The sequence below is a fragment of the Rhopalosiphum maidis genome, chromosome 3 (genome assembly GCF_003676215.2).
Source record: "Rhopalosiphum maidis isolate BTI-1 chromosome 3, ASM367621v3, whole genome shotgun sequence".
NCBI classification, from domain to species: domain Eukaryota; kingdom Metazoa; phylum Arthropoda; class Insecta; order Hemiptera; family Aphididae; genus Rhopalosiphum; species Rhopalosiphum maidis.
In genome coordinates, this window is record NC_040879.1 from 10,920,257 (window position 1) to 10,926,256 (window position 6,000).

Sequence of the window (6,000 nt, forward strand, 5' to 3'; positions counted from 1 at the left end):
TCATCTTATACCTATGTTTATAACATTCAATACCCACATAACTATAATTAAAAACGACTGGGATATGAGTTTCAGGAAAACACATTTATGACCCCCTACGACTTGAGATTTATAACTACCTAAGAACATGACCGTCGTTATAAGAACGTCGAAAAAAAAAAATTATACCGACTCCTTTTGAATCGAAGGATTTTAAAACCATCATAAATTACATTGACAGCCAAAGAACTGCGTCGTAGTTTTGGATTTCGAAAAATAAAATATCAACAAAAGGAAAAATGTTCTTCTATACACACGAATGGACTGTCCGGCTAAGGGGATTGTAACAATTTATTATTGACATAAATTGGAATGTATGTGTTATAATAATAGTGCGCAAGGACCGGCTTTCCTGGGGCCTATCTGTTCTTTTTACATTATATTATATAGATTTAATAATAATAATATGTTCGTATATAATAGGGTTTCAAAAACCTGTACCTGTAGTATTCACAGAAAAACTTATCTTAAGAAAAATCTTTATTTAAATCCTTAAAATGAATATTTATTTGCTCGAATACACGGTTGTTGGAAAAATAATTATAAGCAGGTAGTTTTATATTTTAAATGCTTATGATATGTCTTGGAGACGTATAATTATCAACGATAGACACACATGTGGACATAACGATATGGTGTGTCTTAACTGTCTATCGTATTTTTTTAATTAAAATTATTTATTAGAAGTTACTAGATAACAATTTGCTGTATAATAAATAAGTGTAGAATGCACAAAGTCACTGAGTAGATCATTATGTTATATTCAGTCAATATTTCGAAGGATATTTTATTATATATTTATATTGTTATTAGAAATTTACTTTTCAACTATAGTAATACGGTCATGTTTAACTATAGGTACTTCTCAAAAACTCTTAATATATTATGTTAATATTTTTTCATCATATATTAGTTATATGTTCATTCTGATTAAAACATTTTTCAAAATATTTTGAAAAAATTTATTGTTTAATGAAAATGAAAATGAAATATTGCAAGTTTCCTATGATTAATTACAAAATAACGAAAACCATTCAAGGTGAAATAGTTATTATATCTATAATACATATACGCGAATAAAAATTTCGTCATAATGTAAACTTCGACCATATTTTGCATTCATAAAAAAACATATTTCAGGAATTACGTATCAGCGGATATCTGCCGCCGCCGGTTCACCGCGTCTTCTGCCGTACGTCGTCGTCCAAAAAGGCCGTTAAAATAATATTTAATTTAAATGCAAAAATCGTTGTTTTTTGTTGTAACTATTTTTCTATATTATTATACTTTTTATATTTTATTGCGTGGGTGCTGATCGCATTATGCAGTGGCATATATAGGTTTTTTAAAAGTCCATGCAACACCAAAAAATAGACACCCACTCACGACTAACAGACCAAAGAGTGTTCAAGAAAATTAAAGTTGTGACAACCTATGCAGCTGCATTATTTGAGACCATAGTTATACGCCACTGGCCATATGTTTGTTAATATTTTCTATTTTATATACGTGTGCGCGAATCACAACCCTCATATTGTATTAATATTACGTATATTATATTCGGCGTCATAATTATCCATTTATATTGTTGTAATTGTGTATTTTATTTTGTGTGGATTTATTTAATGTATTATAGGCATAGGTAGTGGCTGGCCAGCAGTTCACCGGATGCCGACAAAGCCGTGAGTTATTTTTTTACATTGTTATTATTATTATTATACTATATTATTATACATTATTATTTATTACTGTCAAGCCAAAAGGGCTATCTTCCTATATATTTAATTATTATTGCGGAGCCAAAGGGCCTTTCTTTTCTATATTCTATATATTAATTATACCTGGTTACTGCTTTAATAGCGTTTTGTTTTATATTATAATTTTGTGTTATTGAACCAGAAGGGCCATAACTAATTTTCATTAGACTTTATTATATCTATATTTTATTGTGTAAGGGCTATACAGTTTTTTATATTTACTATTTATACATTTGCAATTATTACCTAATTATTTTATATATTATTATTATATCTGGTTGAGCCGAATCCGCATTTTGGTTAGGCCTATTATTGTATACATTTTTTACTTGTTGTACCAAAAGGGCCAAAAGGGCCGTAATTTGCTTATTTTATTATTACATCATATTTATACCAGATTTTATTTGAGTTACTCCCTTTATCATTAGTTTTAAGTACACACACACAAACACATATACACACTTTACACACCACTACACCACATAGCTCACTAGTATTTGTGCGGCAAACCCAATCAATTCTATTTGAGCTATATACATTTAGTATGATAGTACGAACTACGAAGTATTTTGATAACCGGGCGTACGGCCTATTATTGTCTGTTCCCGGCCCATACAATAATTGTATAAAATATCTGTCCTAACTATGATTTCGTTTCTATGATGGTGGTAGTGTCTCCAATAGGTATATGTATTCATTTTAAAGTGCTCATTTGTTGTCTAGACGCATTAAAAATGATCAAAATTTATCAATAGATACACGAGCATGATACGATTTATACGTATTATATTATTAAATCCATTAGTGTTTATTTTTGACCGGAATAATACATTAGAAGAAACCTTCTTACTTATTATTATTATATAAATTGTAAAAATATGTCCATTGGTGCCTATACAAAATGTTAACAAAAACGTCGTCTCTGCGACGCCACTGCAACATTCACAATAATAATATGTCCCATAATACATCGGTCAAATAACACCCTGCTGTGGTAGTCGATTTTCGAACACAAAATAATAATGCGTATTATTGTCTAACCTACCTACGTCCGCCTTTAGCTCGTCATTTTTTTTCGCATTATACCTAATCTATACAGATGTTTTCTGGACTTGAATTAAACACGATATCGGTTTTTCATTTAATTTAAAATCATCAACTTGTTAATCGCTTTTAATAGAAACATAAAAATGCATTATGTTTTTTTAATCTGAAGGTCAGAAAAGAAATGGCTATTATATAATATATATGTAAGTTTTAATTTTTAAAGTATATAGCCTAGTGCGATTGAGTATAATATCAATATGTATAATGTATATATAGTACCAGGACCGGCGGAAGGGGGTAGGTAAACTGGTCACCCGCCTAGGGCCTCGCGCTTTATAAGGCCTTGCGTTTTTATATGAATTTTACTATGAATGTGACAATATGAGGTTATTTTTTTTTTTGTATCTGAATTACTTATTCAACTGAGTAATTAAATATATACAAGTATAATAATAGTATAGTCCAATATTGATGAGGAATAATTTAAAATGTTTGATATTCATGGGTTTTGCCCAATATTTGCCTTATCGATAAACACACGAGCGAATAAAAAATAAACGATTTCATTTTCTTATAGATTGCTTGTCAAAATTACGTAAGTAGCGGTCATTATACTTACTATAATGAATTATTATATATTACATTATAAATTACAATAGATATAGATATTTAATATTATTATAGTTATTATACATCTGTAAATGTCTTATTTTTTTTAATAATATTTTGTATTTTTTACCGTTTTTACATGTTCATCTAACATGTTCTTACGGTTGATTTTGTCCTATCGTTGGCCTTTTAACAAAATAATTTTTACTAGTTTATTTAGTATAGTTAAATTAAATTTTTATTAATCTTACTAATAGGCAATAGCTTTATAAACTATTAGGAAAAATATTACAGCTTGATTATTTCAAAGACATCGATAAGCGACGAATTGACGTGCGACCAAGTATAGTATTGGCTAAAATGACGTGCGGCGAAATGTCGTACGCGTCCGATTGTCGTGCGTCAAAATGATCGCGACCAAATGGCGATACACTGTTTTAATAATATAAATGATACCGCATTATGGTATTATACTCTTCGACACAGACTAACTGTCAGAGAATCATATATCAAACTATAATACTATAAACTATAAAGGTACAATAACTAAACGATATCAAGTATATAAATTTACCTTAGACCACTGTCTATATGTGTCCAAATAATTATCACCAAAATCGATAAGCGACGAATTTACGCACGACTTAATGCAGAATGCGTCAAAATGACGGGCAGCGAAATGTCATACGCATCCAAATATTGTGCGTTTAAATGACTGCGACGAATTGACCAAACGTTTCCCGTTTAGCAGCAATTGACATTTAAGTGTAAATAAAGACATTAATTTCAATGTTCATCTATTAAGGATGATTTCTATAATACAATACATTTATGATATCATTATCTATTACCTATATAAGTGTTTTTTTTTTATTGAAGAATGTTGTCATTATGGTAGGTACGACGTTAATGTTCTATATTTTGTCAGTCATCGTATGATCGGAATTTCTATAATCAAAAATGTTCGCAACAGAAAAATCTTAACTCTATATCTATACTTGTATAAAAATTATTTATTTTTGTCCTCATATAATATATTGTAACACCTTAGAATTCTAGATAGACTACGAATCGCGAATATTATAAAAATATACCGAGAAATACATTTATTTACCTTCGTATTTGTATTACAGTCGATTAAAATTTAAGTTAAAGTCAAAAAGTAATTCTGCTGTTATTAAGTGGTAATTAAGTAATTAAAGTGGTAAGATTTTATATTCAAAATGAATATTATATAGTATTATATTATAATATAATAATTTTTAATTATATTTTTCATTATGTTATTATGTTGTTAAAAGTACATATTTAAAAGATTTTGACTTATTTTAGTCTTTTTATAGTGTAGTGGGCCAACAACTGGTTGTCGAAAATAAGTCGTATCAAATAAAGAAAAATGACAAAATTATTCCAAGTGTTTTTTAAATTTAAAATAATTCAAAGTCCGAATGACAAGATTCTGATGTAGACTGGCATGAAGGTGCTTGCGCTAATTGGTTAAATCACGTCTGCCGAATGCCGGAGTCCTCTCTAGGGCCCCCTTATGTAGTCGGTGTCCCATGACCTACTAACCACTAACCTACTCATGTCCCTTCTGGCCTATTCCGAATGCGTCATTACATTTTCATGCTATTACGCATTTCAGGATTTATGCACGTGCGATGATTGTATTCTATGACGTCCAGATGATGCCTTACCCACGCACAAGCTTGACATCCGCAATCTTTTCGCTAGTATCTTCCATAAATGGTGTTCTATGGGCGTTTTCGATTATAGTGTAATAATGTACTGTGGTTATGATTTTATCATACGTGGATGCTATTGACTATTTCCTAGTTCAGGTGGAGTGATTCCCTTTTATTATCGTCTATTGTTTTTAGGCGTAATTAGGCTTAATGTAATACAATCCCGGTACGATGGCTACCCTTCTCTCATTATATGTTAGAATGTTTATTTCTACGTCGTAGTATTCTTATTGCGTGTTATATTATTCTAATATATTGGTGATCGTTATTCTAATACTTATGCCTACGTCACAGTATCTTTATTACATATTATATCATTTATATGAGATACCAGAGCACGTAGAAATAGTTTATATACCAAAAAATTATTCATGCCTTCTATTGTGTTCAATTCTAGGACAATATTCGATTATATATATTATTATTTTATTATATTCCGATTCTCGATGTCAACTTATAAGTTAATAACAGATAGTCGTATTACTGTATACAATGATATTATACGCGGGTGTAATTTGGGGAGAATTGGGGGGGATTAGTACCCCAGGATTGAAATTATCACCCCCAAATTCATTCCATTTGTGGGTGAACTAAATTATAAGCGGTTTCAATACCCCTACTTTTTTTATTGCAATGATACTTCTGAATTATTATTATTATTATATAATATATACGTGTGTGTTTAGTGTTATATAGGTAGCTTGTGTGGCCTCAATAATAAATATTTCAACGTTAATAGTAATAATATTTACGGTGACGATAATTTAAACTAATATATATTAAAATAAAAACTAGAATGAAGA